Below are 16,630 nucleotides of genomic sequence, written 5' to 3'. Positions count from 1 at the left end.
ACTGCAGACCGACACTTAAGAGACGCCAAATGCAGATCGACATCGAGAGAGAGGCCCTGTCATATGGCACTCGCGGTGTATACGCCGAAATGAAATGTAAATAATACATCTTTTGTAGTGGTCGTCGCTCTACTGCAGTGTCACACATGCCGAATTAATAGGAAAACTGTAGAACGTCCGCATAGGGCCATGTTTTTACCTCCACTGTCACGTGGCTGAATGTGTATAAGGCTGGGTGGCATCATTCAAACACAGCCAAATTGTCACACTAGCTGTGTATCTCTATCAAAGTGGACATCCGTCCTCACCTCGGTGGCGATTAAAACGATTTCGCCCCCGGGTGGGCTCGAACCACCAACCTTTCGGTTAACAGCCGAACGCGCTAGCCGATTGCGCCACGGAGGCCTTAACTTTCGGTCACTTCTGCTCTCTTCATCAATGCAACTCGTGTACTTTTCGCAGGCACCTCGCAGAATGGTAGTATCTGCTTACGCCTCTTCACATGGATAACGTGCATGCACACTGTAGTGGGGCTCATAAACGAATGACATCGCCAAGCATGACATTATACTACAAAATGCATACAAAACAGTGTTCCGCCTACACATCCAGTAAACCTCTGATGCAAGTAGAGCACTCTTTATCGGTTGTAGAACTTCCCCTTCATTCAGTGCACTGCCATCTGTTAGATGCTGCTCGAGCTAGCTCTGCTCTCAGCAGCAAAGTTAAAAAAATTGAATGCCTTCTGTGAGGGTCGAACTCACGACCCCTGGTTTACGAGACCAGTGCTCTACCACTGAGCTAAGAAGGCCGCAGCTTTGCGTTCGTGAGCTACTCCCGACTTGTCACGTCATCATACTGAATCTTACGGCCCTCGACCAGATATCGGATTTGACACACAGATGCTGCTGGAGGTGTCCACCTTACCGTTTTCCAACTCTCTTCACTGTTTCACCCTTACGATCGACGACGAGCGTCAAGCCACCAAAGGTTTGCGGTCTGCGCAAAACTTGACCTAGTGCACAGCTTGTGGGATAGCGTGGCTCTACTGTGAAACGCGCCTTTCGACTCCTCTCTCTGGCTACATCGTCCACAGTGGCACTGGGGGCTTCATGTAAGGCGACTGCACGCCGCTCGGCCAACAGCGGCCTACTGCAGACCGACACTTAAGAGACGCCAAATGCAGATCGACATCGAGAGAGAGGCCCTGTCATATGGCACTCGCGGTGTATACGCCGAAATGAAATGTAAATAATACATCTTTTGTAGTGGTCGTCGCTCTACTGCAGTGTCACACATGCCGAATTAATAGGAAAACTGTAGAACGTCCGCATAGGGCCATGTTTTTACCTCCACTGTCACGTGGCTGAATGTGTATAAGGCTGGGTGGCATCATTCAAACACAGCCAAATTGTCACACTAGCTGTGTATCTCTATCAAAGTGGACATCCGTCCTCACCTCGGTGGCGATTAAAACGATTTCGCCCCCGGGTGGGCTCGAACCACCAACCTTTCGGTTAACAGCCGAACGCGCTAGCCGATTGCGCCACGGAGGTCTTAACTTTCGGTCACTTCTGCTCTCTTCATCAATGCAACTCGTGTACTTTTCGCAGGCACCTCGCAGAATGGTAGTATCTGCTTACGCCTCTTCACATGGATAACGTGCATGCACACTGTAGTGGGGCTCATAAACGAATGACATCGCCAAGCATGACATTATACTACAAAATGCATACAAAACAGTGTTCCGCCTACACATCCAGTAAACCTCTGATGCAAGTAGAGCACTCTTTATCGGTTGTCGAACTTCCCCTTCACTCAGTGCACTGCCATCTGTTAGATGCTGCTCGAGCTAGCTCTGCTCTCAGCAGCAAAGTTAAAAAAATGAATGCCTTCTGTGAGGGTCGAACTCACGACCCCTGGTTTACGAGACCAGTGCTCTACCACTGAGCTAAGAAGGCCGCAGCTTTGCGTTCGTGAGCTACTCCCGACTTGTCACGTCATCATACTGAATCTTACAGCCCTCGACCAGATATCGGATTTGACACACAGATGCTGCTGGAGGTGTCCACCTTACCGTTTTCCAACTCTCTTCACTGTTTCACCCTTACGATCGACGACGAGCGTCAAGCCACCAAAGGTTTGCGGTCTGCGCAAAACTTGACCTAGTGCACAGCTTGTGGGATAGCGTGGCTCTACTGTGAAACGCGCCTTTCGACTCCTCTCTCTGGCTACATCGTCCACAGTGGCACTGGGGGCTTCATGTAAGGCGACTGCACGCCGCTCGGCCAACAGCGGCCTACTGCAGACCGACACTTAAGAGACGCCAAATGCAGATCGACATCGAGAGAGAGGCCCTGTCATATGGCACTCGCGGTGTATACGCCGAAATGAAATGTAAATAATACATCTTTTGTAGTGGTCGTCGCTCTACTGCAGTGTCACACATGCCGAATTAATAGGAAAACGGTAGAACGTCCGCATAGGGCCATGTTTTTACCTCCACTGTCACGTGGCTGAATGTGTATAAGGCTGGGTGGCATCATTCAAACACAGCCAAATTGTCACACTAGCTGTGTATCTCTATCAAAGTGGACATACGTCCTCACCTCGGTGGCGATTAAAACGATTTCGCCCCCGGGTGGGCTCGAACCACCAACCTTTCGGTTAACAGCCGAACGCGCTAGCCGATTGCGCCACGGAGGCCTTAACTTTCGGTCACTTCTGCTCTCTTCATCAATGCAACTCGTGTACTTTTCGCAGGCACCTCGCAGAATGGTAGTATCTGCTTACGCCTCTTCACATGGATAACGTGCATGCACACTGTAGTGGGGCTCATAAACGAATGACATCGCCAAGCATGACATTATACTACAAAATGCATACAAAACAGTGTTCCGCCTACACATCCAGTAAACCTCTGATGCAAGTAGAGCACTCTTTATCGGTTGTAGAACTTCCCCTTCATTCAGTGCACTGCCATCTGTTAGATGCTGCTCGAGCTAGCTCTGCTCTCAGCACCAAAGTTAAAAAAATGAATGCCTTCTGTGAGGGTCGAACTCACGACCCCTGGTTTACGAGACCAGTGCTCTACCACTGAGCTAAGAAGGCCGCAGCTTTGCGTTCGTGAGCTACTCCTGACTTGTCACGTCATCATACTGAATCTTACAGCCCTCGACCAGATATCGGATTTGACACACAGATGCTGCTGGAGGTGTCCACCTTACCGTTTTCCAACTCTCTTCACTGTTTCACCCTTACGATCGACGACGAGCGTCAAGCCACCAAAGGTTTGCGGTCTGCGCAAAACTTGACCTAGTGCACAGCTTGTGGGATAGCGTGGCTCTACTGTGAAACGCGCCTTTCGACTCCTCTCTCTGGCTACATCGTCCACAGTGGCACTGGGGGCTTCATGTAAGGCGACTGCACGCCGCTCGGCCAACAGCGGCCTACTGCAGACCGACACTTAAGAGACGCCAAATGCAGATCGACATCGAGAGAGAGGCCCTGTCATATGGCACTCGCGGTGTATACGCCGAAATGAAATGTAAATAATACATCTTTTGTAGTGGTCGTCGCTCTACTGCAGTGTCACACATGCCGAATTAATAGGAACGGCCTACTGCAGACCGACACTTAAGAGACGCCAAATGCAGATCGACATCGAGAGAGAGGCCCTGTCATATGGCACTCGCGGTGTATACGCCGAAATGAAATGTAAATAATACATCTTTTGTAGTGGTCGTCGCTCTACTGCAGTGTCACACATGCCGAATTAATAGGAAAACGGTAGAACGTCCGCATAGGGCCATGTTTTTACCTCCACTGTCACGTGGCTGAATGTGTATAAGGCTGGGTGGCATCATTCAAACACAGCCAAATTGTCACACTAGCTGTGTATCTCTATCAAAGTGGACATACGTCCTCACCTCGGTGGCGATTAAAACGATTTCGCCCCCGGGTGGGCTCGAACCACCAACCTTTCGGTTAACAGCCGAACGCGCTAGCCGATTGCGCCACGGAGGCCTTAACTTTCGGTCACTTCTGCTCTCTTCATCAATGCAACTCGTGTACTTTTCGAAGGCACCTCGCAGAATGGTAGTATCTGCTTACGCCTCTTCACATGGATAACGTGCATGCACACTGTAGTGGGGCTCATAAACGAATGACATCGCCAAGCATGACATTATACTACAAAATGCATACAAAACAGTGTTCCGCCTACACATCCAGTAAACCTCTGATGCAAGTAGAGCACTCTTTATCGGTTGTAGAACTTCCCCTTCATTCAGTGCACTGCCATCTGTTAGATGCTGCTCGAGCTAGCTCTGCTCTCAGCAGCAAAGTTAAAAAAATTGAATGCCTTCTGTGAGGGTCGAACTCACGACCCCTGGTTTACGAGACCAGTGCTCTACCACTGAGCTAAGAAGGCCGCAGCTTTGCGTTCGTGAGCTACTCCCGACTTGTCACGTCATCATACTGAATCTTACGGCCCTCGACCAGATATCGGATTTGACACACAGATGCTGCTGGAGGTGTCCACCTTACCGTTTTCCAACTCTCTTCACTGTTTCACCCTTACGATCGACGACGAGCGTCAAGCCACCAAAGGTTTGCGGTCTGCGCAAAACTTGACCTAGTGCACAGCTTGTGGGATAGCGTGGCTCCACTGTGAAACGCGCCTTTCGACTCCTCTCTCTGGCTACATCGTCCACAGTGGCACTGGGGGCTTCATGTAAGGCGACTGCACGCCGCTCGGCCAACAGCGGCCTACTGCAGACCGACACTTAAGAGACGCCAAATGCAGATCGACATCGAGAGAGAGGCCCTGTCATATGGCACTCGCGGTGTATACGCCGAAATGAAATGTAAATAATACATCTTTTGTAGTGGTCGTCGCTCTACTGCAGTGTCACACATGCCGAATTAATAGGAAAACTGTAGAACGTCCGCATAGGGCCATGTTTTTACCTCCACTGTCACGTGGCTGAATGTGTATAAGGCTGGGTGGCATCATTCAAACACAGCCAAATTGTCACACTAGCTGTGTATCTCTATCAAAGTGGACATCCGTCCTCACCTCGGTGGCGATTAAAACGATTTCGCCCCCGGGTGGGCTCGAACCACCAACCTTTCGGTTAACAGCCGAACGCGCTAGCCGATTGCGCCACGGAGGTCTTAACTTTCGGTCACTTCTGCTCTCTTCATCAATGCAACTCGTGTACTTTTCGCAGGCACCTCGCAGAATGGTAGTATCTGCTTACGCCTCTTCACATGGATAACGTGCATGCACACTGTAGTGGGGCTCATAAACGAATGACATCGCCAAGCATGACATTATACTACAAAATGCATACAAAACAGTGTTCCGCCTACACATCCAGTAAACCTCTGATGCAAGTAGAGCACTCTTTATCGGTTGTCGAACTTCCCCTTCATTCAGTGCACTGCCATCTGTTAGATGCTGCTCGAGCTAGCTCTGCTCTCAGCAGCAAAGTTAAAAAAATGAATGCCTTCTGTGAGGGTCGAACTCACGACCCCTGGTTTACGAGACCAGTGCTCTACCACTGAGCTAAGAAGGCCGCAGCTTTGCGTTCGTGAGCTACTCCCGACTTGTCACGTCATCATACTGAATCTTACAGCCCTCGACCAGATATCGGATTTGACACACAGATGCTGCTGGAGGTGTCCACCTTACCGTTTTCCAACTCTCTTCACTGTTTCACCCTTACGATCGACGACGAGCGTCAAGCCACCAAAGGTTTGCGGTCTGCGCAAAACTTGACCTAGTGCACAGCTTGTGGGATAGCGTGGCTCTACTGTGAAACGCGCCTTTCGACTCCTCTCTCTGGCTACATCGTCCACAGTGGCACTGGGGGCTTCATGTAAGGCGACTGCACGCCGCTCGGCCAACAGCGGCCTACTGCAGACCGACACTTAAGAGACGCCAAATGCAGATCGACATCGAGAGAGAGGCCCTGTCATATGGCACTCGCGGTGTATACGCCGAAATGAAATGTAAATAATACATCTTTTGTAGTGGTCGTCGCTCTACTGCAGTGTCACACATGCCGAATTAATAGGAAAACGGTAGAACGTCCGCATAGGGCCATGTTTTTACCTCCACTGTCACGTGGCTGAATGTGTATAAGGCTGGGTGGCATCATTCAAACACAGCCAAATTGTCACACTAGCTGTGTATCTCTATCAAAGTGGACATACGTCCTCACCTCGGTGGCGATTAAAACGATTTCGCCCCCGGGTGGGCTCGAACCACCAACCTTTCGGTTAACAGCCGAACGCGCTAGCCGATTGCGCCACGGAGGCCTTAACTTTCGGTCACTTCTGCTCTCTTCATCAATGCAACTCGTGTACTTTTCGAAGGCACCTCGCAGAATGGTAGTATCTGCTTACGCCTCTTCACATGGATAACGTGCATGCACACTGTAGTGGGGCTCATAAACGAATGACATCGCCAAGCATGACATTATACTACAAAATGCATACAAAACAGTGTTCCGCCTACACATCCAGTAAACCTCTGATGCAAGTAGAGCACTCTTTATCGGTTGTAGAACTTCCCCTTCATTCAGTGCACTGCCATCTGTTAGATGCTGCTCGAGCTAGCTCTGCTCTCAGCAGCAAAGTTAAAAAAATTGAATGCCTTCTGTGAGGGTCGAACTCACGACCCCTGGTTTACGAGACCAGTGCTCTACCACTGAGCTAAGAAGGCCGCAGCTTTGCGTTCGTGAGCTACTCCCGACTTGTCACGTCATCATACTGAATCTTACGGCCCTCGACCAGATATCGGATTTGACACACAGATGCTGCTGGAGGTGTCCACCTTACCGTTTTCCAACTCTCTTCACTGTTTCACCCTTACGATCGACGACGAGCGTCAAGCCACCAAAGGTTTGCGGTCTGCGCAAAACTTGACCTAGTGCACAGCTTGTGGGATAGCGTGGCTCTACTGTGAAACGCGCCTTTCGACTCCTCTCTCTGGCTACATCGTCCACAGTGGCACTGGGGGCTTCATGTAAGGCGACTGCACGCCGCTCGGCCAACAGCGGCCTACTGCAGACCGACACTTAAGAGACGCCAAATGCAGATCGACATCGAGAGAGAGGCCCTGTCATATGGCACTCGCGGTGTATACGCCGAAATGAAATGTAAATAATACATCTTTTGTAGTGGTCGTCGCTCTACTGCAGTGTCACACATGCCGAATTAATAGGAAAACTGTAGAACGTCCGCATAGGGCCATGTTTTTACCTCCACTGTCACGTGGCTGAATGTGTATAAGGCTGGGTGGCATCATTCAAACACAGCCAAATTGTCACACTAGCTGTGTATCTCTATCAAAGTGGACATCCGTCCTCACCTCGGTGGCGATTAAAACGATTTCGCCCCCGGGTGGGCTCGAACCACCAACCTTTCGGTTAACAGCCGAACGCGCTAGCCGATTGCGCCACGGAGGTCTTAACTTTCGGTCACTTCTGCTCTCTTCATCAATGCAACTCGTGTACTTTTCGCAGGCACCTCGCAGAATGGTAGTATCTGCTTACGCCTCTTCACATGGATAACGTGCATGCACACTGTAGTGGGGCTCATAAACGAATGACATCGCCAAGCATGACATTATACTACAAAATGCATACAAAACAGTGTTCCGCCTACACATCCAGTAAACCTCTGATGCAAGTAGAGCACTCTTTATCGGTTGTCGAACTTCCCCTTCATTCAGTGCACTGCCATCTGTTAGATGCTGCTCGAGCTAGCTCTGCTCTCAGCAGCAAAGTTAAAAAAATGAATGCCTTCTGTGAGGGTCGAACTCACGACCCCTGGTTTACGAGACCAGTGCTCTACCACTGAGCTAAGAAGGCCGCAGCTTTGCGTTCGTGAGCTACTCCCGACTTGTCACGTCATCATACTGAATCTTACAGCCCTCGACCAGATATCGGATTTGACACACAGATGCTGCTGGAGGTGTCCACCTTACCGTTTTCCAACTCTCTTCACTGTTTCACCCTTACGATCGACGACGAGCGTCAAGCCACCAAAGGTTTGCGGTCTGCGCAAAACTTGACCTAGTGCACAGCTTGTGGGATAGCGTGGCTCTACTGTGAAACGCGCCTTTCGACTCCTCTCTCTGGCTACATCGTCCACAGTGGCACTGGGGGCTTCATGTAAGGCGACTGCACGCCGCTCGGCCAACAGCGGCCTACTGCAGACCGACACTTAAGAGACGCCAAATGCAGATCGACATCGAGAGAGAGGCCCTGTCATATGGCACTCGCGGTGTATACGCCGAAATGAAATGTAAATAATACATCTTTTGTAGTGGTCGTCGCTCTACTGCAGTGTCACACATGCCGAATTAATAGGAAAACGGTAGAACGTCCGCATAGGGCCATGTTTTTACCTCCACTGTCACGTGGCTGAATGTGTATAAGGCTGGGTGGCATCATTCAAACACAGCCAAATTGTCACACTAGCTGTGTATCTCTATCAAAGTGGACATACGTCCTCACCTCGGTGGCGATTAAAACGATTTCGCCCCCGGGTGGGCTCGAACCACCAACCTTTCGGTTAACAGCCGAACGCGCTAGCCGATTGCGCCACGGAGGCCTTAACTTTCGGTCACTTCTGCTCTCTTCATCAATGCAACTCGTGTACTTTTCGCAGGCACCTCGCAGAATGGTAGTATCTGCTTACGCCTCTTCACATGGATAACGTGCATGCACACTGTAGTGGGGCTCATAAACGAATGACATCGCCAAGCATGACATTATACTACAAAATGCATACAAAACAGTGTTCCGCCTACACATCCAGTAAACCTCTGATGCAAGTAGAGCACTCTTTATCGGTTGTAGAACTTCCCCTTCATTCAGTGCACTGCCATCTGTTAGATGCTGCTCGAGCTAGCTCTGCTCTCAGCACCAAAGTTAAAAAAATGAATGCCTTCTGTGAGGGTCGAACTCACGACCCCTGGTTTACGAGACCAGTGCTCTACCACTGAGCTAAGAAGGCCGCAGCTTTGCGTTCGTGAGCTACTCCTGACTTGTCACGTCATCATACTGAATCTTACAGCCCTCGACCAGATATCGGATTTGACACACAGATGCTGCTGGAGGTGTCCACCTTACCGTTTTCCAACTCTCTTCACTGTTTCACCCTTACGATCGACGACGAGCGTCAAGCCACCAAAGGTTTGCGGTCTGCGCAAAACTTGACCTAGTGCACAGCTTGTGGGATAGCGTGGCTCTACTGTGAAACGCGCCTTTCGACTCCTCTCTCTGGCTACATCGTCCACAGTGGCACTGGGGGCTTCATGTAAGGCGACTGCACGCCGCTCGGCCAACAGCGGCCTACTGCAGACCGACACTTAAGAGACGCCAAATGCAGATCGACATCGAGAGAGAGGCCCTGTCATATGGCACTCGCGGTGTATACGCCGAAATGAAATGTAAATAATACATCTTTTGTAGTGGTCGTCGCTCTACTGCAGTGTCACACATGCCGAATTAATAGGAAAACTGTAGAACGTCCGCATAGGGCCATGTTTTTACCTCCACTGTCACGTGGCTGAATGTGTATAAGGCTGGGTGGCATCATTCAAACACAGCCAAATTGTCACACTAGCTGTGTATCTCTATCAAAGTGGACATCCGTCCTCACCTCGGTGGCGATTAAAACGATTTCGCCCCCGGGTGGGCTCGAACCACCAACCTTTCGGTTAACAGCCGAACGCGCTAGCCGATTGCGCCACGGAGGTCTTAACTTTCGGTCACTTCTGCTCTCTTCATCAATGCAACTCGTGTACTTTTCGCAGGCACCTCGCAGAATGGTAGTATCTGCTTACGCCTCTTCACATGGATAACGTGCATGCACACTGTAGTGGGGCTCATAAACGAATGACATCGCCAAGCATGACATTATACTACAAAATGCATACAAAACAGTGTTCCGCCTACACATCCAGTAAACCTCTGATGCAAGTAGAGCACTCTTTATCGGTTGTCGAACTTCCCCTTCATTCAGTGCACTGCCATCTGTTAGATGCTGCTCGAGCTAGCTCTGCTCTCAGCAGCAAAGTTAAAAAAATGAATGCCTTCTGTGAGGGTCGAACTCACGACCCCTGGTTTACGAGACCAGTGCTCTACCACTGAGCTAAGAAGGCCGCAGCTTTGCGTTCGTGAGCTACTCCCGACTTGTCACGTCATCATACTGAATCTTACAGCCCTCGACCAGATATCGGATTTGACACACAGATGCTGCTGGAGGTGTCCACCTTACCGTTTTCCAACTCTCTTCACTGTTTCACCCTTACGATCGACGACGAGCGTCAAGCCACCAAAGGTTTGCGGTCTGCGCAAAACTTGACCTAGTGCACAGCTTGTGGGATAGCGTGGCTCTACTGTGAAACGCGCCTTTCGACTCCTCTCTCTGGCTACATCGTCCACAGTGGCACTGGGGGCTTCATGTAAGGCGACTGCACGCCGCTCGGCCAACAGCGGCCTACTGCAGACCGACACTTAAGAGACGCCAAATGCAGATCGACATCGAGAGAGAGGCCCTGTCATATGGCACTCGCGGTGTATACGCCGAAATGAAATGTAAATAATACATCTTTTGTAGTGGTCGTCGCTCTACTGCAGTGTCACACATGCCGAATTAATAGGAAAACGGTAGAACGTCCGCATAGGGCCATGTTTTTACCTCCACTGTCACGTGGCTGAATGTGTATAAGGCTGGGTGGCATCATTCAAACACAGCCAAATTGTCACACTAGCTGTGTATCTCTATCAAAGTGGACATACGTCCTCACCTCGGTGGCGATTAAAACGATTTCGCCCCCGGGTGGGCTCGAACCACCAACCTTTCGGTTAACAGCCGAACGCGCTAGCCGATTGCGCCACGGAGGCCTTAACTTTCGGTCACTTCTGCTCTCTTCATCAATGCAACTCGTGTACTTTTCGCAGGCACCTCGCAGAATGGTAGTATCTGCTTACGCCTCTTCACATGGATAACGTGCATGCACACTGTAGTGGGGCTCATAAACGAATGACATCGCCAAGCATGACATTATACTACAAAATGCATACAAAACAGTGTTCCGCCTACACATCCAGTAAACCTCTGATGCAAGTAGAGCACTCTTTATCGGTTGTAGAACTTCCCCTTCATTCAGTGCACTGCCATCTGTTAGATGCTGCTCGAGCTAGCTCTGCTCTCAGCACCAAAGTTAAAAAAATGAATGCCTTCTGTGAGGGTCGAACTCACGACCCCTGGTTTACGAGACCAGTGCTCTACCACTGAGCTAAGAAGGCCGCAGCTTTGCGTTCGTGAGCTACTCCTGACTTGTCACGTCATCATACTGAATCTTACAGCCCTCGACCAGATATCGGATTTGACACACAGATGCTGCTGGAGGTGTCCACCTTACCGTTTTCCAACTCTCTTCACTGTTTCACCCTTACGATCGACGACGAGCGTCAAGCCACCAAAGGTTTGCGGTCTGCGCAAAACTTGACCTAGTGCACAGCTTGTGGGATAGCGTGGCTCTACTGTGAAACGCGCCTTTCGACTCCTCTCTCTGGCTACATCGTCCACAGTGGCACTGGGGGCTTCATGTAAGGCGACTGCACGCCGCTCGGCCAACAGCGGCCTACTGCAGACCGACACTTAAGAGACGCCAAATGCAGATCGACATCGAGAGAGAGGCCCTGTCATATGGCACTCGCGGTGTATACGCCGAAATGAAATGTAAATAATACATCTTTTGTAGTGGTCGTCGCTCTACTGCAGTGTCACACATGCCGAATTAATAGGAACGGCCTACTGCAGACCGACACTTAAGAGACGCCAAATGCAGATCGACATCGAGAGAGAGGCCCTGTCATATGGCACTCGCGGTGTATACGCCGAAATGAAATGTAAATAATACATCTTTTGTAGTGGTCGTCGCTCTACTGCAGTGTCACACATGCCGAATTAATAGGAAAACGGTAGAACGTCCGCATAGGGCCATGTTTTTACCTCCACTGTCACGTGGCTGAATGTGTATAAGGCTGGGTGGCATCATTCAAACACAGCCAAATTGTCACACTAGCTGTGTATCTCTATCAAAGTGGACATACGTCCTCACCTCGGTGGCGATTAAAACGATTTCGCCCCCGGGTGGGCTCGAACCACCAACCTTTCGGTTAACAGCCGAACGCGCTAGCCGATTGCGCCACGGAGGCCTTAACTTTCGGTCACTTCTGCTCTCTTCATCAATGCAACTCGTGTACTTTTCGAAGGCACCTCGCAGAATGGTAGTATCTGCTTACGCCTCTTCACATGGATAACGTGCATGCACACTGTAGTGGGGCTCATAAACGAATGACATCGCCAAGCATGACATTATACTACAAAATGCATACAAAACAGTGTTCCGCCTACACATCCAGTAAACCTCTGATGCAAGTAGAGCACTCTTTATCGGTTGTAGAACTTCCCCTTCATTCAGTGCACTGCCATCTGTTAGATGCTGCTCGAGCTAGCTCTGCTCTCAGCAGCAAAGTTAAAAAAATTGAATGCCTTCTGTGAGGGTCGAACTCACGACCCCTGGTTTACGAGACCAGTGCTCTACCACTGAGCTAAGAAGGCCGCAGCTTTGCGTTCGTGAGCTACTCCCGACTTGTCACGTCATCATACTGAATCTTACGGCCCTCGACCAGATATCGGATTTGACACACAGATGCTGCTGGAGGTGTCCACCTTACCGTTTTCCAACTCTCTTCACTGTTTCACCCTTACGATCGACGACGAGCGTCAAGCCACCAAAGGTTTGCGGTCTGCGCAAAACTTGACCTAGTGCACAGCTTGTGGGATAGCGTGGCTCTACTGTGAAACGCGCCTTTCGACTCCTCTCTCTGGCTACATCGTCCACAGTGGCACTGGGGGCTTCATGTAAGGCGACTGCACGCCGCTCGGCCAACAGCGGCCTACTGCAGACCGACACTTAAGAGACGCCAAATGCAGATCGACATCGAGAGAGAGGCCCTGTCATATGGCACTCGCGGTGTATACGCCGAAATGAAATGTAAATAATACATCTTTTGTAGTGGTCGTCGCTCTACTGCAGTGTCACACATGCCGAATTAATAGGAAAACGGTAGAACGTCCGCATAGGGCCATGTTTTTACCTCCACTGTCACGTGGCTGAATGTGTATAAGGCTGGGTGGCATCATTCAAACACAGCCAAATTGTCACACTAGCTGTGTATCTCTATCAAAGTGGACATACGTCCTCACCTCGGTGGCGATTAAAACGATTTCGCCCCCGGGTGGGCTCGAACCACCAACCTTTCGGTTAACAGCCGAACGCGCTAGCCGATTGCGCCACGGAGGCCTTAACTTTCGGTCACTTCTGCTCTCTTCATCAATGCAACTCGTGTACTTTTCGCAGGCACCTCGCAGAATGGTAGTATCTGCTTACGCCTCTTCACATGGATAACGTGCATGCACACTGTAGTGGGGCTCATAAACGAATGACATCGCCAAGCATGACATTATACTACAAAATGCATACAAAACAGTGTTCCGCCTACACATCCAGTAAACCTCTGATGCAAGTAGAGCACTCTTTATCGGTTGTAGAACTTCCCCTTCATTCAGTGCACTGCCATCTGTTAGATGCTGCTCGAGCTAGCTCTGCTCTCAGCAGCAAAGTTAAAAAAATTGAATGCCTTCTGTGAGGGTCGAACTCACGACCCCTGGTTTACGAGACCAGTGCTCTACCACTGAGCTAAGAAGGCCGCAGCTTTGCGTTCGTGAGCTACTCCCGACTTGTCACGTCATCATACTGAATCTTACGGCCCTCGACCAGATATCGGATTTGACACACAGATGCTGCTGGAGGTGTCCACCTTACCGTTTTCCAACTCTCTTCACTGTTTCACCCTTACGATCGACGACGAGCGTCAAGCCACCAAAGGTTTGCGGTCTGCGCAAAACTTGACCTAGTGCACAGCTTGTGGGATAGCGTGGCTCTACTGTGAAACGCGCCTTTCGACTCCTCTCTCTGGCTACATCGTCCACAGTGGCACTGGGGGCTTCATGTAAGGCGACTGCACGCCGCTCGGCCAACAGCGGCCTACTGCAGACCGACACTTAAGAGACGCCAAATGCAGATCGACATCGAGAGAGAGGCCCTGTCATATGGCACTCGCGGTGTATACGCCGAAATGAAATGTAAATAATACATCTTTTGTAGTGGTCGTCGCTCTACTGCAGTGTCACACATGCCGAATTAATAGGAAAACTGTAGAACGTCCGCATAGGGCCATGTTTTTACCTCCACTGTCACGTGGCTGAATGTGTATAAGGCTGGGTGGCATCATTCAAACACAGCCAAATTGTCACACTAGCTGTGTATCTCTATCAAAGTGGACATCCGTCCTCACCTCGGTGGCGATTAAAACGATTTCGCCCCCGGGTGGGCTCGAACCACCAACCTTTCGGTTAACAGCCGAACGCGCTAGCCGATTGCGCCACGGAGGTCTTAACTTTCGGTCACTTCTGCTCTCTTCATCAATGCAACTCGTGTACTTTTCGCAGGCACCTCGCAGAATGGTAGTATCTGCTTACGCCTCTTCACATGGATAACGTGCATGCACACTGTAGTGGGGCTCATAAACGAATGACATCGCCAAGCATGACATTATACTACAAAATGCATACAAAACAGTGTTCCGCCTACACATCCAGTAAACCTCTGATGCAAGTAGAGCACTCTTTATCGGTTGTCGAACTTCCCCTTCATTCAGTGCACTGCCATCTGTTAGATGCTGCTCGAGCTAGCTCTGCTCTCAGCAGCAAAGTTAAAAAAATGAATGCCTTCTGTGAGGGTCGAACTCACGACCCCTGGTTTACGAGACCAGTGCTCTACCACTGAGCTAAGAAGGCCGCAGCTTTGCGTTCGTGAGCTACTCCCGACTTGTCACGTCATCATACTGAATCTTACAGCCCTCGACCAGATATCGGATTTGACACACAGATGCTGCTGGAGGTGTCCACCTTACCGTTTTCCAACTCTCTTCACTGTTTCACCCTTACGATCGACGACGAGCGTCAAGCCACCAAAGGTTTGCGGTCTGCGCAAAACTTGACCTAGTGCACAGCTTGTGGGATAGCGTGGCTCTACTGTGAAACGCGCCTTTCGACTCCTCTCTCTGGCTACATCGTCCACAGTGGCACTGGGGGCTTCATGTAAGGCGACTGCACGCCGCTCGGCCAACAGCGGCCTACTGCAGACCGACACTTAAGAGACGCCAAATGCAGATCGACATCGAGAGAGAGGCCCTGTCATATGGCACTCGCGGTGTATACGCCGAAATGAAATGTAAATAATACATCTTTTGTAGTGGTCGTCGCTCTACTGCAGTGTCACACATGCCGAATTAATAGGAAAACGGTAGAACGTCCGCATAGGGCCATGTTTTTACCTCCACTGTCACGTGGCTGAATGTGTATAAGGCTGGGTGGCATCATTCAAACACAGCCAAATTGTCACACTAGCTGTGTATCTCTATCAAAGTGGACATACGTCCTCACCTCGGTGGCGATTAAAACGATTTCGCCCCCGGGTGGGCTCGAACCACCAACCTTTCGGTTAACAGCCGAACGCGCTAGCCGATTGCGCCACGGAGGCCTTAACTTTCGGTCACTTCTGCTCTCTTCATCAATGCAACTCGTGTACTTTTCGCAGGCACCTCGCAGAATGGTAGTATCTGCTTACGCCTCTTCACATGGATAACGTGCATGCACACTGTAGTGGGGCTCATAAACGAATGACATCGCCAAGCATGACATTATACTACAAAATGCATACAAAACAGTGTTCCGCCTACACATCCAGTAAACCTCTGATGCAAGTAGAGCACTCTTTATCGGTTGTAGAACTTCCCCTTCATTCAGTGCACTGCCATCTGTTAGATGCTGCTCGAGCTAGCTCTGCTCTCAGCAGCAAAGTTAAAAAAATGAATGCCTTCTGTGAGGGTCGAACTCACGACCCCTGGTTTACGAGACCAGTGCTCTACCACTGAGCTAAGAAGGCCGCAGCTTTGCGTTCGTGAGCTACTCCTGACTTGTCACGTCATCATACTGAATCTTACAGCCCTCGACCAGATATCGGATTTGACACACAGATGCTGCTGGAGGTGTCCACCTTACCGTTTTCCAACTCTCTTCACTGTTTCACCCTTACGATCGACGACGAGCGTCAAGCCACCAAAGGTTTGCGGTCTGCGCAAAACTTGACCTAGTGCACAGCTTGTGGGATAGCGTGGCTCTACTGTGAAACGCGCCTTTCGACTCCTCTCTCTGGCTACATCGTCCACAGTGGCACTGGGGGCTTCATGTAAGGCGACTGCACGCCGCTCGGCCAACAGCGGCCTACTGCAGACCGACACTTAAGAGACGCCAAATGCAGATCGACATCGAGAGAGAGGCCCTGTCATATGGCACTCGCGGTGTATACGCCGAAATGAAATGTAAATAATACATCTTTTGTAGTGGTCGTCGCTCTACTGCAGTGTCACACATGCCGAATTAATAGGAACGGCCTACTGCAGACCGACAC

At 50.3% G+C, this 16,630-nt stretch overlaps 28 non-coding genes across 28 annotated transcripts; all 28 read right to left on the bottom strand.

Moving 5' to 3' along the window:
- Window positions 1–331: 331 nt before the first annotated feature.
- Trnan-guu (transfer RNA asparagine (anticodon GUU)) lies at window positions 332–405 on the bottom strand. The gene has a single exon. It is a non-coding gene; the product is annotated as a tRNA-Asn (tRNA).
- A 334-nt stretch (window positions 406–739) lies between these two features.
- Trnat-cgu (transfer RNA threonine (anticodon CGU)) lies at window positions 740–811 on the bottom strand. The gene has a single exon. It is a non-coding gene; the product is annotated as a tRNA-Thr (tRNA).
- Window positions 812–1,482: 671 nt separating this feature from the next.
- Window positions 1,483–1,556, bottom strand: Trnan-guu (transfer RNA asparagine (anticodon GUU)). The gene has a single exon. It is a non-coding gene; the product is annotated as a tRNA-Asn (tRNA).
- Window positions 1,557–1,889: 333 nt separating this feature from the next.
- On the bottom strand, window positions 1,890–1,961 carry Trnat-cgu (transfer RNA threonine (anticodon CGU)). The gene has a single exon. It is a non-coding gene; the product is annotated as a tRNA-Thr (tRNA).
- A 671-nt stretch (window positions 1,962–2,632) lies between these two features.
- On the bottom strand, window positions 2,633–2,706 carry Trnan-guu (transfer RNA asparagine (anticodon GUU)). Its single transcript has one exon. It is a non-coding gene; the product is annotated as a tRNA-Asn (tRNA).
- Window positions 2,707–3,039: 333 nt separating this feature from the next.
- Window positions 3,040–3,111, bottom strand: Trnat-cgu (transfer RNA threonine (anticodon CGU)). Its single transcript has one exon. It is a non-coding gene; the product is annotated as a tRNA-Thr (tRNA).
- An 841-nt stretch (window positions 3,112–3,952) lies between these two features.
- Trnan-guu (transfer RNA asparagine (anticodon GUU)) lies at window positions 3,953–4,026 on the bottom strand. The gene has a single exon. It is a non-coding gene; the product is annotated as a tRNA-Asn (tRNA).
- Window positions 4,027–4,360: 334 nt separating this feature from the next.
- On the bottom strand, window positions 4,361–4,432 carry Trnat-cgu (transfer RNA threonine (anticodon CGU)). The gene has a single exon. It is a non-coding gene; the product is annotated as a tRNA-Thr (tRNA).
- A 671-nt stretch (window positions 4,433–5,103) lies between these two features.
- Trnan-guu (transfer RNA asparagine (anticodon GUU)) lies at window positions 5,104–5,177 on the bottom strand. The gene has a single exon. It is a non-coding gene; the product is annotated as a tRNA-Asn (tRNA).
- A 333-nt stretch (window positions 5,178–5,510) lies between these two features.
- Trnat-cgu (transfer RNA threonine (anticodon CGU)) lies at window positions 5,511–5,582 on the bottom strand. Its single transcript has one exon. It is a non-coding gene; the product is annotated as a tRNA-Thr (tRNA).
- A 671-nt stretch (window positions 5,583–6,253) lies between these two features.
- On the bottom strand, window positions 6,254–6,327 carry Trnan-guu (transfer RNA asparagine (anticodon GUU)). Its single transcript has one exon. It is a non-coding gene; the product is annotated as a tRNA-Asn (tRNA).
- A 334-nt stretch (window positions 6,328–6,661) lies between these two features.
- Trnat-cgu (transfer RNA threonine (anticodon CGU)) lies at window positions 6,662–6,733 on the bottom strand. The gene has a single exon. It is a non-coding gene; the product is annotated as a tRNA-Thr (tRNA).
- A 671-nt stretch (window positions 6,734–7,404) lies between these two features.
- Window positions 7,405–7,478, bottom strand: Trnan-guu (transfer RNA asparagine (anticodon GUU)). The gene has a single exon. It is a non-coding gene; the product is annotated as a tRNA-Asn (tRNA).
- Window positions 7,479–7,811: 333 nt separating this feature from the next.
- Trnat-cgu (transfer RNA threonine (anticodon CGU)) lies at window positions 7,812–7,883 on the bottom strand. Its single transcript has one exon. It is a non-coding gene; the product is annotated as a tRNA-Thr (tRNA).
- A 671-nt stretch (window positions 7,884–8,554) lies between these two features.
- Trnan-guu (transfer RNA asparagine (anticodon GUU)) lies at window positions 8,555–8,628 on the bottom strand. Its single transcript has one exon. It is a non-coding gene; the product is annotated as a tRNA-Asn (tRNA).
- Window positions 8,629–8,961: 333 nt separating this feature from the next.
- Window positions 8,962–9,033, bottom strand: Trnat-cgu (transfer RNA threonine (anticodon CGU)). Its single transcript has one exon. It is a non-coding gene; the product is annotated as a tRNA-Thr (tRNA).
- Window positions 9,034–9,704: 671 nt separating this feature from the next.
- On the bottom strand, window positions 9,705–9,778 carry Trnan-guu (transfer RNA asparagine (anticodon GUU)). The gene has a single exon. It is a non-coding gene; the product is annotated as a tRNA-Asn (tRNA).
- A 333-nt stretch (window positions 9,779–10,111) lies between these two features.
- Window positions 10,112–10,183, bottom strand: Trnat-cgu (transfer RNA threonine (anticodon CGU)). The gene has a single exon. It is a non-coding gene; the product is annotated as a tRNA-Thr (tRNA).
- Window positions 10,184–10,854: 671 nt separating this feature from the next.
- Trnan-guu (transfer RNA asparagine (anticodon GUU)) lies at window positions 10,855–10,928 on the bottom strand. Its single transcript has one exon. It is a non-coding gene; the product is annotated as a tRNA-Asn (tRNA).
- A 333-nt stretch (window positions 10,929–11,261) lies between these two features.
- Window positions 11,262–11,333, bottom strand: Trnat-cgu (transfer RNA threonine (anticodon CGU)). Its single transcript has one exon. It is a non-coding gene; the product is annotated as a tRNA-Thr (tRNA).
- Window positions 11,334–12,174: 841 nt separating this feature from the next.
- Trnan-guu (transfer RNA asparagine (anticodon GUU)) lies at window positions 12,175–12,248 on the bottom strand. Its single transcript has one exon. It is a non-coding gene; the product is annotated as a tRNA-Asn (tRNA).
- A 334-nt stretch (window positions 12,249–12,582) lies between these two features.
- Trnat-cgu (transfer RNA threonine (anticodon CGU)) lies at window positions 12,583–12,654 on the bottom strand. The gene has a single exon. It is a non-coding gene; the product is annotated as a tRNA-Thr (tRNA).
- Window positions 12,655–13,325: 671 nt separating this feature from the next.
- Window positions 13,326–13,399, bottom strand: Trnan-guu (transfer RNA asparagine (anticodon GUU)). The gene has a single exon. It is a non-coding gene; the product is annotated as a tRNA-Asn (tRNA).
- Window positions 13,400–13,733: 334 nt separating this feature from the next.
- Trnat-cgu (transfer RNA threonine (anticodon CGU)) lies at window positions 13,734–13,805 on the bottom strand. The gene has a single exon. It is a non-coding gene; the product is annotated as a tRNA-Thr (tRNA).
- A 671-nt stretch (window positions 13,806–14,476) lies between these two features.
- Trnan-guu (transfer RNA asparagine (anticodon GUU)) lies at window positions 14,477–14,550 on the bottom strand. The gene has a single exon. It is a non-coding gene; the product is annotated as a tRNA-Asn (tRNA).
- Window positions 14,551–14,883: 333 nt separating this feature from the next.
- Window positions 14,884–14,955, bottom strand: Trnat-cgu (transfer RNA threonine (anticodon CGU)). Its single transcript has one exon. It is a non-coding gene; the product is annotated as a tRNA-Thr (tRNA).
- Window positions 14,956–15,626: 671 nt separating this feature from the next.
- Trnan-guu (transfer RNA asparagine (anticodon GUU)) lies at window positions 15,627–15,700 on the bottom strand. The gene has a single exon. It is a non-coding gene; the product is annotated as a tRNA-Asn (tRNA).
- Window positions 15,701–16,033: 333 nt separating this feature from the next.
- On the bottom strand, window positions 16,034–16,105 carry Trnat-cgu (transfer RNA threonine (anticodon CGU)). Its single transcript has one exon. It is a non-coding gene; the product is annotated as a tRNA-Thr (tRNA).
- Between the last annotated feature and the right edge of the window lie 525 nt (window positions 16,106–16,630).

The sequence above is a fragment of the Schistocerca cancellata genome, unplaced genomic scaffold (genome assembly GCF_023864275.1).
Source record: "Schistocerca cancellata isolate TAMUIC-IGC-003103 unplaced genomic scaffold, iqSchCanc2.1 HiC_scaffold_830, whole genome shotgun sequence".
In the NCBI taxonomy this organism is placed as follows: domain Eukaryota; kingdom Metazoa; phylum Arthropoda; class Insecta; order Orthoptera; family Acrididae; genus Schistocerca; species Schistocerca cancellata.
This window is presented reverse-complemented; position numbering and strand designations above follow the sequence as displayed.